Source organism: Electrona antarctica, assembly GCF_951216825.1.
Source record: "Electrona antarctica genome assembly, chromosome: 8".
In the NCBI taxonomy this organism is placed as follows: Eukaryota; Metazoa; Chordata; class Actinopteri; order Myctophiformes; family Myctophidae; genus Electrona; species Electrona antarctica.
The window spans coordinates 10,934,607-10,957,086 of NC_136789.1; the positions used below are offsets into that span (position 1 = coordinate 10,934,607).

At 44.0% G+C, this 22,480-nt stretch overlaps 1 protein-coding gene across 4 annotated transcripts in view; it reads right to left on the reverse strand.

Annotated features, from left to right (window-relative positions):
• kctd16b (potassium channel tetramerization domain containing 16b) overlaps positions 1 to 22,480 on the reverse strand; it is a gene marked incomplete at both ends in the record, with an annotated part of 164,806 nt that overhangs the window by 2,203 nt on the left and 140,123 nt on the right. The gene's annotated exons all lie outside the window — the stretch shown is intronic.

Consider the following 22,480-nt stretch of genomic DNA (forward strand, 5'->3'; position numbering starts at 1 on the left):
CTGGCATGTCTTTTCAAATGGCATGATAAGTGTCAATTTGGGGGTCCTTGACATGAAAAGGTTTGGGAACCACTGCATTAGACCAGTGGTTCTCAACCTTTTAATTGTCCAAGGACCTCAGGGTTTAGGCCGTGGGGCCTCATTTGGTACCATTTATTAATCTGTGTTCATTTAACTCTGAGAGAGGACAAGTGGAAACGTCCTTTCTCAGAGTTACAAACCTGTAAGACTGGATTCAACGCTAAATGCCTAAATGGCTATATTGTAACGCTGTCACACAGAAAAAGGCATAATTTGACTTTTGGGTGAATATATGATTCACGATTCTGTGCCTAACGGTACGTCACTCAGATGGTGCTGAGTCGGCTGAAAGCGGACCTCACAGCGTCAGTGCGGCGACTTGCGCGCCTAAACTCGCTTGGCAGTGCCTCCCGTGTTTTATTTTTACGCATCGTCAACTGAATTAGGAACACCAGTTCAGTCGACGATGCGTAAAAAAAAGAAAAGAAAACGGTTGATAAATGCGGAAGTCCTGAAAAGTCCTGCTGTACAGTAAGTAAGTGTACTTGTGTTTTCGGTGATCTTATAATTTACAACAAGCGCAGTCGTAGTTTCAATGGAGGCTTTCACTCTGCAGAGGTGCAATTATACAATGCAATTAGCAGAATGTTTGCCGCCCGGTACACGGTGGTGCTGTGCTGTCCGCGAACGCTAATTAAAAGTGCGGTGGGTTAAATCAATTAATAGATAAACCCAAAAGGTCATGTTGAAGGAAGCTGTGTGCAGACTGGAATCCCTGTTCTCTGCTGTGTCCCAGCAGAACAGTGGATGCTCCTAATCAGGCTCAGGTCAACCTGGAATTACTGCAAAGACTCGTCTTAATGAGGCAAACCACATGCAATAGTAGCAGAGATGATGCTGTGTTTGGGGAAACTGACTCAAAGCCAGCCTAAGGCACACTTACGGTGGGGTTGGGGGGGGGGGGGGGGGGATTGCTGCCAGGGTTACTTCCCAATTGGATATAAGGGGGACAGGGACTGAACATAGAAATCTCCATGTGAGCGTATCAGTCGGATTGGCGGTTTCCAAGTAGGTGTGGAAACTGAACTCTGACCTGTCCTCTAGTATGGACTATAGGACAAAAGACCCGTGCGTGTGTGCGTGCGTGCGTGCGTGCGTGCGCACGCCCGACAAATATTATTTAGTAGCACACAATAATATGGATTATCCTGAATGTATTATTCTCATATCTCCAAACGGACCAAATTTACAGGGCTCCAGAAAAGAAAATACTATACTACTGTATATATGCTACCACAAGTGTCAGCACATCCACATAACATAAAACTTTTCATAGACACAAAAGTTAAACATTTTTGCTGAGACAGGCCATCTTACTCAGTCAGCACACACATTATTAGTATTTTACCGCGTCAGGCATCATTTCTGGGTTCATGGTTACAGAATGCAACTGTAAAATAATATGCGGTGTATGATGCAGTGTTGATTTTTATTTTATTTTATGCCGTTTTAGTCATAGCCTTTTGCAATGTAATGTAAAAGTCCGGAATTCAACGTTAAAAGTACAAAGGTATTGGTATCTAAATGTACTTAAAGTATCAAATGTAGAAAGTACTCATTATGCAGAATGTACTATATTTGCCTCTGAGAAGTACAGTAGTGCGTTGGAAGTAAAAGTACAGAAAATTGGAAATACTCCAGTAAAGTAAAAAGTACCTCAATTGCACAAGTTAAGTACAGTACTTGAGTAAATGTACTTTACAGCACTGGTTCTCTGCAGTTCATCCAAGAGGAGACAGACAGACAGACAGACAGACAGACAGACAGACATACAGACAGACAGACTGCGGGTACAGCGGTGCACACAGACATGCGACATCATCTCTTCCATAAGAAGCAGCCATCCATTTTTCATGCCAACGTCCTGCATAATTGAAAGGATGTTCCTGGCTTATGGATTCCGCTTTGGTGATCAGAGCAGCTGAAGTGCACGGGCAAATGCACGTGCACACACACACACACACACACGCACACGCACCGCACCGCACGCACGCACGCACGCACGCACGCACGCACGCACGCACGCACGCACGCACGCACGCACGCACACACACACACACACACACACACACACACACACACACACACACACACACACACACACACACACACACACACACACACACACACACACACACACACACACACACACACACACTCTCACGTCTATCAATACACGTGTTGGGGACACTCCAACGTGATTTTACGCTTTTTTAAATCCATACAGTAACCTTAACATTTAAACTACAATCCTGGACTTGTTTAAATGAGTAAAATGTTATTTTCACCAATTTGTATGTTGCTGTTGACGGGTGTCCGTATATAGCTTACTGTTGAAGTGTTGAAGTGTCCCTGAGCAAGACGCTTGACCCCCCCCCCCCCTCCCCCCCCCTGAGTGCTCATGATAGCCATCGTCTTGGTGAAGCTCAAACTGAATTTCCCCCATGGGATTAACAAAGGTCTCTCTGCTTAATACAATGGACTATAGCTAGCACGTCGTTGTTGGAGGTGGTCTCCCTATACTTTTTCATTGAGAAATTTAAACCCAAGTGTCAGGTATAGGACGACTGTTGTTTGACAATGTCAATAAAGTTATTTGAACCGGATTGGATACTTCTAGATGCAAATTGTAGTTTGGTTATCGTTGCATCGTTTCAAACACCTTTCAATGATCGGTGCGTATAAGGAATGAATTGTGAACCCCAACTCTAACATTGCCCCTTGGAATGGATGTTTGGTCCCTAACAATATAAAACAGGAAAATGCAAACGTACACACACACACACACACACACACACACACACACACACACACACACACACACACGTGCGCGCACACACGCACACACGCACAAACTACACACGCATGTGCACACGCACACACAGTAGCTGGAGCATTTTCTGGATTTGCTATTCATCATATCCAACAGTGCCGCTGCATTTTTATGTGTAGCCAAGCGTTGCTCTTCACAAAAAAAAGAGAAAGGGCACAAAAAAGAGAGAAAAAGATAATTAGATGCTATAAATAATGTAGCGTTGAAGAAACCAAATAAATACTGCCTGTAATTCAGCTTAATCCTGAAAGGGCATTTAGTTTGTTTACGCAAAAAGCAACAAATGTATTGCGATATATTTGTTCCTCAAAGGCCCCAGGCTTTGCACATACGTGCCACAGCATAGGGTGGGAGTGAACACCACAGAGACATTTCACACACAATGTTGACATTTCCTCAGAGTCCATGTTATGCTCTGTTGTGTGCAGTGGTGGACAAGTATAACTACTTTTGCTTAAGCACATTTGCTTAAGTACTGTACTTAAGTACAATGTTGAGGTATTTTGACTTTACTTATTGTACTTTTACTCCACTACATATATGTTTCGACCATTTTAAAATAGCCAATCTACAAGCTCACATTGAGTAGTGACGCATTGTGAGCTTGTATCAGCTATTTTCAAAAGATGTTTAGACATTTTAAAACTTGAAATGAAACATTTTGCATAATGAGTCCTTTTACTTTTGGGACTTTAAGTACATTTTGATGCCAATGCTTTAGTACATTTAGAATTCTGGACTTTTACTGGTAACAGAGTATTCCTATATTACGGTATTGTTACTTTTACTTATAAGTAAAACATTTGACTACTGCTTGTGTCGTGACTCGTGAGGGCTCAGGTGCGACACTTACGTATACGATAAACTATTAATCAGGCTTCATATCTGCATACGCACTGCAGAATGTGTGGAGTACAGTATATGCTGCCACGCATGCAGGCACACATACACACACCCACACCTATGAGAAATTAATGTCAGTCATCAAACAGCGGTGACAGAAATGGAGCATGGCACACCCACTCAGGATCGCTTTGATTACTGCTGATTGAACACTTAAATCAAGTGTGCTCGCTCACGCATGCACGTATGCACACACGCACGCACGCACACACGCACGCACGCCACACACACTCACATGTCTACACTGCACAGATGCATGCCAAGCCTCAGACAAGGATGAGAATGAAGTTGGTAATAGCTATTGTGAGCATCTGTGCATATACGACATACACACGCACGGTCGCACACACACACACACACACACACACACACACACACACACACACACACACACACACACACACACACAGTATGGTATATTATTACCTACGGTATAATTTTCAGAACATGTTTTTTTAATGATCAATCAATCTTCCACCTTGGATCAATGGAAGTAGGCCTATACTAATGATGGTATATGCTACTTTATGTTCTCAATTATTAGTAACACTTTTTCATATTAAAATCATGTGTTTTGCCAATTATTTGGGGCCCTCCTTGCAGTACCCCCGTGGCCGCCATTGGTCCACGGTGTGGTTTCGCTGCCTTGTGTTTCGGGAGGTTCTCCCGGAGTGAATTAGTGTCTGTCCCATGCAGTGGAATGGTGGCGCTGCCTGAGATCCATGAGGTGCACAAACTGCACACTCATAATTGGTAGAGTGAAAAATGGCCCCAGACTGCGTGCAGGGAAACGCGCCGGGAGCCAATCAGCCCATCCCAATACAATTAACATGGTGAGGACAACACAAAGACACGCTGACAAGTGTGCTGTGTGCTCCCATGATGCATCAGCCTCCTGTGTCTAGTAATTCTGTCCACCTCCCTGTGGCTCTTTACGTGCCCTGACAGGTAACTGTAGGAGGAGCTGCTATAATTTACGTACGCATGGAGAAACCTCTTATCTCCATGTTTGAACTTTTTGTGGGTTTTTTGTGTTTTTTGTAAAGTAACGCCCTACGAGGGCCGACGAGATCATGCAGCGTCACACACAAATTCAAAATCCCTAAATACATAGTAAGTACGTACATCAAATAGCCAAAATTACGGAGCTACATCTCACAGTTGTGTCACATTGCAACACGTTGTTGCAGATTGGCTATTTTCACCAAAATGTGTGCCAAAATGTGTGCCACCTATATATGAAAAGCCCAGAATAGGTATGACAATCCAAATAAGGGGGGCTTTGGCATGGAAAGGTTTGGGGACCCTTGAGGTGTACATTTTCCAAATGGCCTGACTGTGCCCTGCATGGGATCGCTCGCACCCAGCAACAGCTGGAAGGATTGGCTGGGACAGCAGGGCCACCCAGGCTGCAACCTTGACCCAGTTATAGGCCACATGATGGATATCCATGTTGTTCAGTAGCAACATGTGGGACTCACTCTATGAAGGCACATTGCCCTCGACTTTGACCAAAATCTCAGTTTTACCCCTCGCTAAAACATGAGCGTGTTTCCTGCCACATCTCTGCTGCTATACATATTCATATTGATATGATATGATATTCATATGAGTCACAATACTGTGATTCATAATGTTTGAGTTTGACCAAATTGTTCCCAATGATAGGCACATGGCACTTCATTTGATTTATATGGGTGTTGCGGAACCCGCGGAGAACGGGACAACCTTAGAATGTACCGCTCCCCATTAAACATTACCTGCGGCCCACTGTTCACGCTAATAAGGGCATCTCTCGGGGAGAGGGTGTCGCCTCGCCTTGTCAATCACACCCACGTGGGCTCCGTTTCCTGTCGGCTAAATGGAGCAGGTGGCATGAGTGAGTCAACATGGCAGTGGAATGAGATTTATAGGGTTGTCATTCACGGTGGCACTAACATTTAAAATCCCATATCACTGCCGGCTGAGCTGCTCTGTTCGCCCTCTGAACTTCAAAGGCCTTAGAGACGAGATAATAGTGGTGTTTAGAGTATTGCAAAGTTAAAAGCCAGAGGGTTTACTCAAGGCTCCAACCGAACACAAACTTTGTACTAGCTCAATAACAACATAAGAACGTATGCCATGCGTTGCCGAAGTTCAGTTGGGCAGTTCTTGCACATGCAACGACTTTCTAACTAGGCAAACACCTTACCTAGCAGAACATCGTGTGTCACTGGTCACAGTGGTCAGCACAATCAGTAATTGTTTTGTTTCTTCTGTGTGTCAGCAACGTAGCGTGCACAGTTTTGAAGAAAGGTTGGATATACAATAAAAACCGCCCTCTCTGAGCTAGTAAACACAACATGCAGAGAGGTAGCACACACTATATGCAATGTGTCTTTTGCCAGAAATGCAGAAATATCTCCTATATTAAAATTGGCTAATGGGAGTGCGGGGCGGCCACTGGGCGGATCACGTCATCACGCTCATGTCACTATGACTCAGCCAAAACCATATAAATTGTTCCAAATGAAGCTACACCCGAATATGGAGTGTGTTGCCTAACCTCAATGTGTCGTCATGTAGCCTCGGTCCCAGGCTTCCTTATCTGCGAAAAGAAAAGCCTGGTCACAACGTAAGGCAGAGAAGCTATCGGCGGACGTATCCTCCGGAACATCCGTCAGATGTATTTCCCCCGGATACGATATTTTCCCGACCAATCACAACACTTGTTTCATTCGCGGAGAATGTAAACTGATTTGTAAAGCATCAATGTCATTTCCTTGGGCGATACTTCCGCTAAAATCCCGCAACTTCCGCTGATAGTCTTTTCAGTGTAGGTCTTGCCCAGGGTGGTCGTCATGGCATCAGGCGACGGATCCATAAGGGTATGACCATATATGGGCATACAAATAAGTAGGCATAAACTGGCGACACAGGTCGACCAGACGTCTAGCTTGAGAGATTTCCATATAATGGGCACAAAAGGGACGCAGACAGACGGGTATAAACAAACAGCCAAGATCCCTTTTCCACCGGTTGGTTCCCAATGGGAACCGGTTCAGTTCTTTTTGGTTCTTAGTCCATGAGCCAGAGCTCCAAAATTGGAATGTTAATTATGAATGCAAAACCATACCTATATTAGATTGTTATCACCATGAAACTTCCCCAATTGAGTACTTACACGAAGACAATGATTTATTGTATTACAAATTTTATATTTTTAAATCTGCAAATTTATTATGTAGGAAAATATGCAAAATAATCGAAAATATGAAAAAGTTACTACTGTGGAAGGGTTATCATGTATTCATTTACTTGTATTGATTTGATCCTATAATTATTTTTATATAGGTTTAGTTTTTCCCACCAATTTTGGAGCTATGGACTAAGAACCAAAAAGAACTGAACCAGTTCCCATTGGGAACCAACCGGTTGCTTTGTTTGGAGTATTTGCTGCAGTGCACTTTATACTTAAAGTGTAAAAGGGTACATTTGTACACTTTTTACTGTAACACACAAAAATGCACCTGAGACTACAGTAGGACCAGTAACAGGGACATCGACCACATGTTCAATCACGTTGTAGGCAATCAACTGACATGCTTCCAGGCTTAGACACTGTTTGGTTAATTATGGGTGTGCGAGATTTGTACTCATAATGAGAAATTATATATTGGGTCAGATTGAGTGGAGATATAAGCAGCTCCTTTAGAGTGGGAGAGCTCAGGTCCCCACATTCCATTCTACAAACATCGGGGGTTTTACGGCCCTCTCCTGTTGGAAGACAGGCCATTATTGACTCCTTTCACAGGGCAGAGTCAACTCATTTAGAACATACAATAATGAAGTAACCAATCTTGAATTCCTCTTCAATTGTTTAAATGTGTTCTAAATAACCTATTATATATTGGGTTGGTAAAAAGCCTAAATGATAAATACCTGTAATAGTCTGACAGTTTAATCTAACCTAAAGTCAGATCTCCACACTGTCCTCTCACAGAGAGGGCAGAAGGGATGCATGGGTCAGTGGCATATGATTGGCTGAAAGTGTAGCATGAAGGTGGGACTTCAGTCAGGGCCCACTGTGACTATATGCTGTGGAGCACAAAGTGTAATTTAGATTCACCAATACCATCGAACGTGAACATGTCTAGGCAGAGACCAGCGGTAATGTATTTGCTATATATTATATGCTATAAAAAGATAATTGTGCATTATTCATAATCGATGTAATATGATGTTAGATTGTAACCAAGTGTTCTCTCTGTGTTCTTGTCTCCCGGTCATTGTTTAATTACCATTTAATTAATGATAAGGTAGATTTAAAACCACATAATTACACTTAATCACTTAATCAATGTGCCACTTAATGTGCCACATGATACTGGACTAAGTCTGAGAGTCAACAATGACAAGCTAAGCGTACCATGATCTGGGACAGTCTTAGAGTGTTCAAATGATAGCTAGAATTCCTACCAACAGAGCAGATAGAACTGTACCAATAGGACTGTAATCCAGAATCCGGGATACTGTCATCTTGTGTTGGGGGAAGTTAGGGGAAGTGTGAACAGAACGTGTGAATGTATGATTGTAAGTGTTTAATTAATATGAATTAATAAAAACCCTATAAAATGCACGTTTGAGTTCATCAAATACAAGCTATCATTGGAGCATTTAGTTCACTGTGCGTGTACTGTGCGTGTTAGTCACTTTAACTCTGCCTAGTGCAAGGGCTGGTCGGAGCCTCGGCACAACATCGCCAAATAACCGAACAGTTTTAAATCGTTGTGCACTAAAGTGCACAGGTTTAATAAGAGTTTTGTACCGTGCGCTGGGATCAGCGCACAGTTTTAAATCGTTGCGGGGGGGTTTAAAGCGTAATATAGCCTATAATCTAGGCATATTACAGTTTTAAATCGTTGCTGGGGGTTTGAAGCGTAATATAGCCTATAATCTAGACATATTACTAGTTTCAAATCGCTGCGTGCAGCGACTAGCTTTAAACAGTTCACCATATACCAGTTTAAAGCGCTGTGCTACTAGAGTGCACAGTTTGAAACCGTACGGCCACTAAAGGGCCTAATGTACGGAGTTTAAATCGCGGAGCGAATAGTTTAATTCGTTGCGTAGCCGTGCGCACAGTTTAATTCATAGCGTGTCACTGACGTGACTTGACTTGAAACAAGATCTGTACCGTGCGCTCAGCGCACAGCTTAGATCACGGCCGGGCGGTTGGAAGCATAATATAGCCTAAACTGAGACCGTTTGGACATATTATGGTTTCAATCGCTACCGCGTTTAAAGAACTTTAAATTAGTGGTCACTAAAGTGACCACAATTTAAAGGCAGTTGTGCTGTGCATTGGGATCAGTGCACAGTAATTCGCCGCCGAGCGAAAGTTAATTCGCCGCCGAGCGAACTGTTAAAACCATAGAGCCACTAAAGTGCCTAGTTGAACAGAAAGAAAGAGCCGTACGCTGGGATCAGCGTGCAGCAGCAACACGCGCCCGGGCATATTTAAGATATAATATAGTCTGAACCGAAACCGTTTGACATATTACAGTTTAAATTGCTACCGCGTTGTAAAGGGCTTTAAATAGCAGTCACTAAAGGGATCTGCAATTTAAAGTTGTTTAATTCAGAATATAGTTCAACTGAGACGGTTTGTGTTGGGACCAGCACACAGAGTTGAATCGTGCCACACTAATAACCACAAGATTAAATCAGACAGAATTGGGGCCGAAAGACGGCACCCCGTTTGATTGTGGTTGTCTGGTGTGACGTTATTTAACTGAAATTTAAGCCGTGCGTTGATGGCAGCGCACGTTGATGTGAATGCGATGCCGCAGCGTTAGTATCCACAGGATTAAATCAAACTATAAATGCTGCCGTGACGGCATGCCGTTTGATTTGTGCTACTAATAAATGCGACACCGTTAAACCGTTTTGTGTGGTTATGGGGCCATCTGAAACGGACAGTTAAAACCGTGAGCCACAAAAGTGACTGCGGGTTTAACTAATGGTTTGGCAGTCATTGTTCGATAAGGCAGAGTTCTAATCGACGGTCAGTTTAGGAAACTGATTATTAAAGACTATTTGTAACCAAACATAAAGTTTAATTGAGACCGGATAAGACACCGGTCGTTTAAACCAAGAGAGGTGCTTTTTATAGTAACCACAATAAAAGTGTTTTCCTGCTGGGTGCTGACAAGAACAGCAGTTTAGTGCATGTGAGGGGGGGGGAAATTCCTCTTTCCGTCATGCAAATGTCCCAATGTGTCACTGGAGTGACAGGGGGACTGGTAATTACTGCGGCGGTATAATCTACCAAAGTAGTAATTAATAGCGGTGATAAATGTTTAGAACAAAATAGGGTTTTAAACTCAGCATTAAAGGCGATGTAATAATCTTACCAGTCAATAATGTTTAACGCTGAAAGCGTGCTTTGAAGTGCGCATAAAGGAAGGGCGTGTCTATAATAACTGTTGCGTAACGCATCTAGCAAAACCTGTAATCCAGGTTTACGGAAGGCTATAGAGTTTGACCGCCCACGGCCAATATAAATCTATATACTTATATTATATATAATCTATATAATATAAAAAGGTTATAGTATAAAAAGGTTTATTTGGTGAAGGTAGTAACAAGGAAGTATGGGCTTCTCTGAGTACAAATAATGTCAGAGTCCGCTAATGAAAGCTGGGCAAAAAACTAACCATTTACTTGAGTGAATGAATGATTTGTGAAGTCGACTAAACCACTAACCCAGTCCAATTAGTTCCTGTACTGTTTGTTAAGGGGAGGGACAGAGGGGGTGGAAAATGGCTTCCTTGAAGGAGCTGCAGGATGGCAGCTCTGTAACCAAAGCTATTTTCTATAATCTAGCATTTAGTTTGGAATTGTCAATTGAAGTGGGCGCAGTCTGCGACATACCTGAAGAGCTTATTAAGCTGAAATTTGCTATGAGAGATGTGGTGGACATGTCCACATGTTATAGCAGAGCTTTGGGAAAAATGGGCTGGTTAGTGCTTGCTGACAATGAGAGACATGAGTTAGGAACTTGTGTGGAGAAATACTCCCAGTTTAGTTTCGAAGCAATCATGCAGGCTATCCGTCAGATGAAAGGCAGGGTAGCCAGAGGTATAGACACCACAGGGTGCCACCAGATAGGCCTCTGTGAGTTTCCTGCAGAAAGCAGGAACAAAGAAGACCCAGAGGAGGGGGGCATACTCCAGCCCGCAGAAGCAGCACCAGGCGTCACGAGATGTGACATCACGGACCCCCTCGCCAGCGCAGAGACGGGCGGAGCGGACACGGTGCCAGCGGACACGGCCCCTGAGGGGCGAAGAGACAGGGCTACCAGCCATCCAGACTGGGAGCAGATGGAGCCTGTCACAACGGAGGAGCCTGGTGCCTGCAGTATCCATGCAGGGAAGCCAGAGCCCTCTACCATGGGCAACGAACCCACGACAGGACAAGCCCTCAGTCAGTACCGTAGCAGGCCAAGAGCGGCTACGGGCAGAGCTGAGGGAACCGAGCCTGTCACAACGGAGGCACAGCCTGGTGCTTCCTGCAGTAACCATGCAGGGGGCCCAGGGCCCTCTACACCAACCCTCAGTCAGAGTCCTAGCAGGCCAAGAGCGGCTACGGGCAGAGCTGAGGGAACCGACGTTCCGCAGCCTTCGACAGAGGAGGAATCGCCGAACATCGACGTTGGACAAGCAGAACCGACAGCAGAGGCAGAGCTGTCAACGGGAGCGGAACAGGTGAGCGGCCTTCCGGAGGAGCTGGAGGCTGCCTACGCCTCACCGTTCATCATCAGAGCCATGCCCGCAAACGTTGTGGGCAAGGCCGACGGGTCGTCGATCCTTCTCACCACAGAAACGCCGAGCGTGATTTGTGGCATTACTGGTGCCAGTCTACGCGATCAACGGGCGGAGGAGCATGACGCACACACCAGGAAACCTGGGGTGACTTTCGTGAGGGGTCCCGTGAGGGGTCCAGGCGAGCCAGAGAAGCACCCTGGGGTGACTTTCGTGAGGGGTCCCGTGAGGGGTCCAGGCGAGCCAGAGAAGCACCCTGGGGTGACTTTCGTGAGGGGTCCCGTGAGGGGTCCAGGCGAGCCAGAGACCGGTCCGGTCTTGAAGTTTGGGTGTGGTTATGAAACGACACATCTGCCGACGCATCTGTTGGGCAGAAATGGCTTTGATAAGAACAAGGCCACAATAACGCCTTTTCTGATTGATCCTGAAAAAGGAACGAGACCATGGAAGAACGCTTTCATGCCAGCGAGATCAGAACTGGGACAGAAGAGTAGCATGTGAAATGCTTCTCTACCCATTTTGTTCCTACAGCAGGGAACAATTGGGGTCAGTGACAACAAGATGTCACAAACAGCACACACACACACACACACACGCACGCGCACGCACACACACACTCACACACGAGATGTGTGTCTGATCTGTGCATATTAAATGTGATGATGTATGTGGGTTCATTATATCTGTACTAGACAACGAGTAGCAGATAAGTGGATTTAATTTGTGCCAATTAAGTCCTTATGGACAATGGACAAATGTGAAAGAATGCTGGTAAAATGATTAAGTTTCCTTCGATTGGGAGGGGGGAACACTGTCTCTCAAAGTGCAAGTGGGTTTTGTGCGTGAGCGCGTGTGCGCGCACGCACAAACACACACACAAGCACAAAGACTGCATGTGTGAAAGACACATAATGTGGTTAAGATGTTGCAAGGATTTGCAATTTTCAATTGGGTTGCTTTTGGTAGGTAAAGTCAAAGTAAAAAATCCAAAAAGTCAAATGACACCAAGTTGTTGAGATGCAAAATCGGTTATTTTGTTAAAATCACAATTTGTTCCTAGTACGGTGACAAAATACTAAGACAGGTTTGTGATCATGATTGGTTAGGAAACAACCAGGGGTAATAAACTGCATTGTTTAAACATGTGTTTACCAACTGGGCCCCATTCTGCAACCAAAAGAGTCGTTTCAGGGGGGGAGCACAGGAGGTCATGTTTTCTTAAGATAAGGAACCAGTCTTGTGTGGAAATAAACTGTCTTCTTAAACAAGGGGGTTGTTTAGATAAGTCCGAAGCTTTGTCCGGGCAAACAGCCATAAAAATTAAACGGACAGAGGTGACCAAAAGTTCATGTCAGTTAGGTGACCCCTAACTGACATGAAACAGCATCTCTCCTACAAAGTGGAGATGCACTGTATCACATTATTACTACAAGTATTACATAAGTTTGATTAGCTGTAACTGAATTTAATACTTAAGGGTTGGGATAATTACAAAAAATGTCCACGATATCGACGCATGTAAACCTTTTATTATTTTCATTGTTTTATTGATTTATGCAGTTAATGGGTTGTGTTTTATTTTAATGTGTTTTTCAAAGTTGTATAATGTTATAACTTCAGTATGTGGATCCAGTATTATTTAACAGGTTCCGAAAGTACTAAAAATGGCATGCGCCCAAATATCAAAAAATAATATTACCGAAAAAAATTAATATCAAAAATAATCTTTCAGTTTATGAAAAATGAATATCCAGATCAATTTTCATAACTGACGTGAGGGGTGTTTGGTTAATTATGGGTGTGCGAGATTTGTACTCATAATGAGAAATTATATATTGGGTCAGATTGAGTGGAGATATAAGCAGCTCCTTTAGAGTGGGAGAGCTCAGGTCCCCACATTCCATTCTACAAACATCGGGGGTTTTACGGCCCTCTCCTGTTGGAAGACAGGCCATTATTGACTCCTTTCACAGGGCAGAGTCAACTCATTTAGAACATACAATAATGAAGTAACCAATCTTGAATTCCTCTTCAATTGTTTAAATGTGTTCTAAATAACCTATTATATATTGGGTTGGTAAAAAGCCTAAATGATAAATACCTGTAATAGTCTGACAGTTTAATCTAACCTAAAGTCAGATCTCCACACTGTCCTCTCACAGAGAGGGCAGAAGGGATGCATGGGTCAGTGGCATATGATTGGCTGAAAGTGTAGCATGAAGGTGGGACTTCAGTCAGGGCCCACTGTGACTATATGCTGTGGAGCACAAAGTGTAAGTGTAATTTAGATTCACCAATACCATCGAACGTGAACATGTCTAGGCAGAGACCAGCGGTAATGTATTTGCTATATATTATATGCTATAAAAAGATAATTGTGCATTATTCATAATCGATGTAATATGATGTTAGATTGTAACCAAGTGTTCTCTCTGTGTTCTTGTCTCCCGGTCATTGTTTAATTACCATTTAATTAATGATAAGGTAGATTTAAAACCACATAATTACACTTAATCACTTAATCAATGTGCCACTTAATGTGCCACATGATACTGGACTAAGTCTGAGAGTCAACAATGACAAGCTAAGCGTACCATGATCTGGGACAGTCTTAGAGTGTTCAAATGATAGCTAGAATTCCTACCAACAGAGCAGATAGAACTGTACCAATAGGACTGTAATCCAGAATCCGGGATACTGTCATCTTGTGTTGGGGGAAGTTAGGGGAAGTGTGAACAGAACGTGTGAATGTATGATTGTAAGTGTTTAATTAATATGAATTAATAAAAACCCTATAAAATGCACGTTTGAGTTCATCAAATACAAGCTATCATTGGAGCATTTAGTTCACTGTGCATGTACTGTGCGTGTTAGTCACTTTAACTCTGCCTAGTGCAAGGGCTGGTCGGAGCCTCGGCACAACATCGCCAAATAACCGAACAGACACATTACAGGGAAGCCAGCTAGCAAGGTTGAGCATTCATTTGAATAACAGAAATGAGACGTTTTATAATCTCCAAGTCTCTTTCCATAGTGCCTTTAACAAGCAGACAACCCTGCTGACCCCAAACCAAAAGGATGGCTGGATGCATCCCAAATGTTTTAGAGGTGAAGGTCTCGTTCTGCTTAAGTTCTCCCCAGACAGGAAAATAATTTGAAAATAATTTCAGTCTCCAAGGATCCATCCACAGTTCTCTGCTTGGATCTACAGTGCATTATCATCCACCTCTCCACTTCTGTCCTCTCCTCCTCCTCCTCCTACTCCTCCACTTATCCAGTATCCACCCATTCTCTGTGCCTTTTACTAACTCACATTTCTCTTTCTCCAGCCTTAACATGCAAAATCTGCAAATGGTGGAATGACAACTTCAAATACATACAGATATAACAGTCTCAGGAGCATCAATTCATATACTGTAGAACTGTAAATCCGCAGTGCCGTATTGTAATATCTTAACTAATTTGTGTTGCAGGCAGAATAAATAAGCGTGTTTGTTTGTTTTCCGGGCGTTCCAGCTGGGGCTCTTATACCAGCACTGGGTACAATATTGATCCAGTATTATAGCTCCATAACACATAATGTGCGTGTGTGTGTGTGTGACTGTGTGTGCAGCTTGTGTATGCCACACTGATTGCATTTCACACCATTAACACGCTAATTGAATCTCTTACTATTGATGTTTCTTTTACGAGACCCTGGATAAAGAGTGTCCGATAAATATCCAAGTCAATTGTGTGTGTGTGTGTGTGTGTGTGTGTGTGTGTGTGTGTGTGTGTGTGTGTGTGTGTGTGTGTGTGTGTGTGTGTGTGTGTGTGTGTGTGTGTGTGTGTGTGTGTGTGTGTGTGTGTGACTAAAATGTATTTTGGTGGGCCTTGAAAGCGTCATAATCCGCTGATTTTACACTTGGTTGCATGCTGAAAATAGCAGATGTACAATTGTACAAGCTCCCAACGCGTAGCACTGTGATGCGTTGTGATTGTAGATCGACTATTTTCAGCACGCATATGACATGTGTTTAGTTCTACTGGATCTCTTATCCACTATAGTCCCACCTTGACATTTTAGTCTAGTTTTCATTTGTTGATGAAATGATCAATATATTTAGTTATAGTTTTAGTTGTCATATATCTTTGACATATCTTTAGTTTTCATCAGTGAAAAAAGGTAGTTCGTTTTAGTCGACGAAATCAACATGCACTGTAGATCTGCTATTTTCACTATTTTGCGTTCCGGGCAAACGTCTTATATTTCTTTTGGGTCTGGACCTGAAACATTTGGGAACCACACTGTGCTAGAGGACGCATCAAGCACCACCAGCCTGGCGGTGCTAGAGGACGCATCAAGCACCACCAGCCTGGCGGTGCTAGAGGACGCATCAAGCACCACCAGCCTGGCGGTGCTTGACAGAGCGTGCTTGATGTGTCCTGACTGTCCTCTATAGCATGCGGATGTTTGGACCTCCCAGGTGGACCACCCATGTAGATAGAATGTCAGGCTTACGTCTCCTAAAGCAGCTCGTACATATGTACATGTACAGGCCACAGTTCACAAGGAAGGTCTCGAACAGCCTGCAAAAGAGAGGTGTCAGCAAATATATTCTGCCACACTAGGGGGCTAGAAGGACAACGTTCAGAAGACCTAGCCACCTTCATAGTGTTCCACCATGCACCCGCACCATCCATGCACCCACCTAGCCTTCACATGTGTCCTCATACGTACTATAAGATAGTGTATATAGTACTATATACCTTATCGTTGCTGTCGAGACCAAACCTATTTTAGCTTTTTGCGTTTCATAATTTCATGCTGCTTACTCTGATCATACACATTGTAAGTCCAGCCGCACACATATGTCTTTGTGTGTGTGTGTGTGCGTGCGCACGTGCGTGGATGCGTGCGTGTGTGCGACGAGTGCTAGTGGGCAGGAACAAGGAGCCTGGTGTCAGGTGTGCTTTCTCTGTCTCTTATCAGAAGTGTCAGACTGTCAGCTCTGCCTTTAGCTACGGCCAGTCCTCACACACTGTGTGTGTGTGTGTGTGTGTGTGTGTGTGTGTGTGTGTGTGTGTGTGTGTGTGTGTGTGTGTGTGTGTGTGTGTGTGTGTGTGTGTGTGTGTGCACACTGACACTGTATTTGCGTCGTATTTTCATGTGAAAGGGCTGCCTCATCTGATCCCCCGTTGCCCTTGTAGAGTGAGGTCAGAAATCTGATGCCTGTCACACACACACACACACACACACACACACACACACACACACACACACACACACACACACACACAAACACACACACAGCGCTCCCTGACAGGAGCTGTAGGCTGTGAGGTATTGATCTCAGCAGGATGCTCCCCAGCCCTGGTTAGTCCTGGCAACAGAGCTGTGAGACGCACGCACGCACGCACGCACGCACGCACGCACGCACGCTGACATGAATACAGCCTGTTTTAAACCGCCTTAAAATGTCCCCCCTTTTCTCCCCAATTTGTATACCATGCCAATGTATTCCTCACCCCACTCATGTCTCCTACTGACTCACCATCCATCCATCCATCCATCCATCCATCCATCCATCCATCCATCCATCCATCCATTCATTCATTCATTGATTCATCCATCAATCCATCCCTCCCTCCCTCCCAGTGGTTCTCAAAGTGGCATCCGAGGATTCCCAGAGGTCCTTGGGGGGGTTCCAGCTAAATGACTGACAGTATAGGACCCAAATGGACCCTTACAGGTCTGTAACTCAGACGGTGTATAAAATGTGACCATTATTTACCCTCTGAGTTAAATTAACACAGAGGATGTGACGGTGTTGGAAAAACACACACAAAAAAGCAGCGCATGTTAATGAACATTATAAAATGTAGTGTGTATTTCCATCTGTAGTCCCGCCCCCCCATCCACCCCCGCTCCCCACGCAGAACACATCAAGTGGAGGTGTGTATTGGGCCGATCGCCCCCCCTGATTGATTTCTGTCACACGGTGTCTCAGCACTGCCGGGCCCTGCTGGGAAGATAAATGATGCTGCTGCCACCAGAGCAAATAAAGCCTCCGCTCTATCTCTCCATCTTTGTTTTCTCCCCATGCCATCAGTCTCCATGGCACTGTTTCTTTCCTCCCTGTCTGACTGTCTCCCATAGCTCTCTCTCTCTCTTTCTCTCTCTCTCTCTCTCTGTCCCTTCTCTCATGAGTGAGTCGGTGAGATGCGGATCTCCGAGTGACTCTTGGCGGGAGATTCATGCGTCGTTGCGTGCCGGAGTCACCGAGACTAATATATCAGATCTACAAGCACATTGTGAGCATGTGCGGATGTAGATATGTTAGCCTTGTGACAAGGTGCACCACCACATATTATAAACCTGGCATATAACACTTGAGCAGATATTGATTTAACAAACGTCATGTACCGAACACTTGAAAAAAAAGCTTGAGCGAGAGGGTGGGTGAGGGGCGTGTGTGCGTGCATGAATCAAATAACTACAAGAAGCTTAGTGACAAATGTTAATAATGAGGGTTTGCAAAAGCGGCCACATCAAGCAGAGGTCCATATGCAGGGTTATCACTGCGGCTCACTGGCTTCACTAAAGTGCGTCCAACTCAAAAGACATGCCTCACTTGCAGATGTCATTTCTGTTCTTCATCATTGCCAGGCTGTGTTCGGAGGGATCAACAATGGCTGAAGTATAGCCTACTCCCCACTTTGACATGTTTTGAATCATCACTTAGATCTGCATATATGGAACCGGCCAGCAACTCTACATCTGACCTCAAACCTCAAACCCCTAGATCTCCATATCAAGAGACTCCCGCTGTCACCCTTAGATCTCCATATATGGAGCTGACCTGTTCTGACATTCCATATGTTGATCTGACCTCATCAAATCCTGTACACTCAAGACACGCTCCATATATGGCCAGTACAGAATTCATTCCATATGTTGATCTGCGCTCGCCCAGCACTCGCCCAGCAGTCTGCTGTCAACTAGGCAGATAAAGGGCAAGGTCGCTTCTCGCCCTCAGGGTGTCTTACTGGTAACACTAATATGCCAATACATTATAATTGCCTATAACTAAATATAACTATAATTAAAAAATGTAAATACCTAATCGGGAGTCCATGTGTGGTCCACCCCTATGAAATGCGCTAATAAAATATTTAGAATATTGCTTTGATGCGGAATATGCTTAACTGATTGGCTGATCACCGAATGTGCTCAGCTGATTGGCTGAGCACGGAATGTGCTCAGGCTGAGCACGGAATGTGATATTATAAGAGCACCCCTCACTAGTCAAAGTCAGGGTCGTACGATTTGTGACCCATCTCTGATGCTGAGTGCCAAGCAGGGAGGCATTGGGTCACATTTTTACAGTCTCTAACCACAAGGCCACTGTCTGGTCTTATAGTGCATGCATTCCATACATTCCATAGGGCTGGACCACACATGGGCATATGACATCATCAACTTGCGACGTAAGTGGCCCCTATTGAGTGAAAGACGTGCTATTTCTAAAATATTTATTTAAATTTTTTGTTATAGACAAGTGTATGTATGTATTAAGTGGTCTTATTAGCCAGGGATCCTTTTAAAGCCTTATGGCTGGGCCCTATAGACTGCCTGGTTTTAAATCCCATCTCAAAACAACTTTAAACTCGGCATGAGAGTCGCCTTATGTTGCTATTGTGTTTTTATTGTATTTTAAGGTTTTTGCTGTTTTCAATTGTATAGCACTTTGGCATAATGCATTTCGAATACATTTGATTGGATTAAAACATAGCAGCACAAGGAACACTCAAGGATTCCCACGACTCCTGTAGCCTACAAACCCTGAACAAAGTCATTTCAATATTGCCATTGACATTTGCAATTATAAATACAGCGACAAAGCCTTAGCCCACCCACCCACAGCACACAACACAGCATATCTGAATGTGTAAATACATGGATGCTCACACACGTCTATATTATGATTATACGTTCAGAGTAAAAATCAAGGGCGTAAAGACACCGCTAGTGGATTACATGATGTGTGTACAGTATTCCTCAAAGCTGTTACTGGATGCCGCCGTAAGAACACAGAAGCTGTGAGCCGATCACTCCGTGAAGCCCCAAGGTGTTTTTTAATGAACTTCCGTATCTCTACAGTGTTTTTTTTCCTTCTTTTTTACAAGACAGAGAGGCTCTTGGTTAAAGTTGGCAATGGCTCCACGCATCTGCAATGCTAAAGGGATTACCAACGGATTTCCAACCCTCACATATGTTGTTGCTGCACGTCGCCTCAAGGATATAGTGCATGTAGTCTACTGTATAAATGGAACAAACGCTCCTTCTGCCAGAGTCATGTACGAGGGCGAGAGACAGAGAGAAAGATGTGGGGAGAGAGAGAGAGGAAAGAGAGGAAGTGAGTGTGACAGCGTTTAGAAAGGTATACAGCATCAAACCACATGTGTAAAAAGGTAGAGAGCTAGAGGAGAGAAAGACAAAAGCAAAAAAAATAATTTTGAAAGCAAGACAGATGAGAGAATTCAAGGGATTTTGAGAGAGGGAGAGAATGCTGGTTTGCGCTCCGATGGAGACATTTTAATTATGTACATCAAAAGCTCATTCATACATTCATAACATAGTATACTGTTAGCATTTATGGCACCGCGGGGGGTCCATATAGTTATGCCTGATTTATACTTTGCCGTGAATCTGTGCACCCAAAATAGCAGCTCTACAAGCTCTCACAAGCTGTCACAGCTATAGGGCAACGCATTGTGAGCTTGTAGATCATATCACATGTTTTGGCGTGCGACACCGGCGCACAACTAAATTAGAAACGTCTTTCTGACAGCGTGAGAGACACACTGCCTTATAATAAATTGAGTCATGGCTCACTAGCTTATCGCATCGGGGTATTTTGTTTAGTTAAGCACTGAATGGCCAAGCGGATAAGCTCTCGAAATGAAATCTGAGGGCCCCCCTGTTGAGCAACGTGTCACATGCATATGGAATGAGTGCTGATGTGACAGGACAGCATAGGGCTTTCCAGAAGCGGATTGTTGTTGTTGTTTTTTCGCGGCTGGATTTTGCCAGGTCGGCATAACAGAGAGCTATACACAATTACAAGAATGATATCATTCCAATTGTCCCTGGATCTCTGCCACTCTCCTCTTTGTGGGTTCCCCTATCGTCTCATGTGCACCGCTCTCCTCGTGCAAGTTAATTATGGCGACAGGAAATAATACGTTTCGAGCGTTCCCGCCTTGTTTTTAATGAACTGCCATTTCGTTCATGTCAGTTTGTCCTTTCTCCCATGCTGTTTACTATACAAGCCTTTCTCCCATGCTGTTTACTATACAAGCACATGCATAATATGCTTATGCTTGTGCTTGTAGTAAAGTTCATTTTATATTATGACACGCTGCACAGCTAGCATCTCCAATCTCTTTGTTTCTCTCTGCCTTTCTCACTCTCATGCATATTCTCTCATTTGCTCTCTCTCTCTCTCTCTCTCTCTCTCTCTCTCTCTCTCTCTCTCTCTCGCCATCACACACTCACTCTTCATCTCATTTGCCTGCACTGTATTAATGTTCTAGTATGTGAACTGTTGGCAGTTTAGACATGATGCAGAAGACATAGACAACATTTTATTTTGCTAAAACAACCAGTCTTTTGGGCTACAGGAGCAAAGAGAGTTATGTAGTTTTAATGAACACTTTGGATTTGATTATGCACAATGACAACGTTTGGGGATAAAAACACAGGTCAACTGGCAGTAAGCTTGTCCGAATTATCACTAATTTATGAGACCGCTGCATTTAGTGTGACAATTATGCAATATTTACTAATTATCACTGCAGGGATGAAATGTATACTCACAGAAAAAGAGGATGATATTGAAGCAAAAGAGGAAGAAGAAGAAGATTCCCCAGTTGTCTCTGTACTTTGTCCCCTCCCTTAATTATTTCCACGAACGCTAAATCTCTTCACCAAAAATAGCAGATCTACAAGCTCAGTGAGCCTGTGGATTGGTTATTTTAGGGGTTAATTGTAAATGCACTGGCAAAGCCAAGGGTGCATCTCTATAGCGCCGTTCTCCAAAGTGCTTTATAATGTGCATTCCATTCGCCATGCTGCCAACCTGCTCATCAGGAGCTGGTTCAATGTCTTGCTCGAGGATGAGCCGGGGATCGTGGCACGTTGTAGATCTATTATTTTCAACTAGACAACGACAGGCTTAACCACTTAAACCCCATATCTGTATTCTGGGGGAAACTGTCACCAAAAATAGTAGCTCTACAAGCTTTGTAGATCTGATACGTTATGGATTTAAGTGATTAAAAGCAGTATGTGGTGGTACATTTATTTAAGTACTGTACTGTACAATGTTGAGGTATTTACTTTACTGGAGTATTTCCAAATGTCCTTTTACTTCTACTCCACTCCACTACATTTCACTACGGATTGTGCGGCCCTGTCTTTCCCTAGTCGTAAGTCAGGACTTGATCAGGGGTATGATGTTCGAGAGACCCGAAACCCCGATGACATTGGGATACATCACTGAGGATACGTCCCAGTTGCATCCAGGCGATGTTATTTTCGGTATATAACAGAGGTATTCTGTTTGTAGTGACTCATAGGAATAGACTATGTGACAACCAGGTATAGTCTGGTGACCACCGGAGAGACGGTTGACAGCCGGAATGTAGACGGCACCCCAGGAGCAGTATGGGTTAGCGCCCCTGCCTGCATCCTCCGTGAGGAGGAAGCCCAAAAAACCTTCGATGAGGCCTTTAGGAGGGCCATTCGAGCCGCAAGTGGAGTCTGCAGTACTACTGTTGCCCAGCAGTGGAGCCTGCAGAACCACTGCGGCTC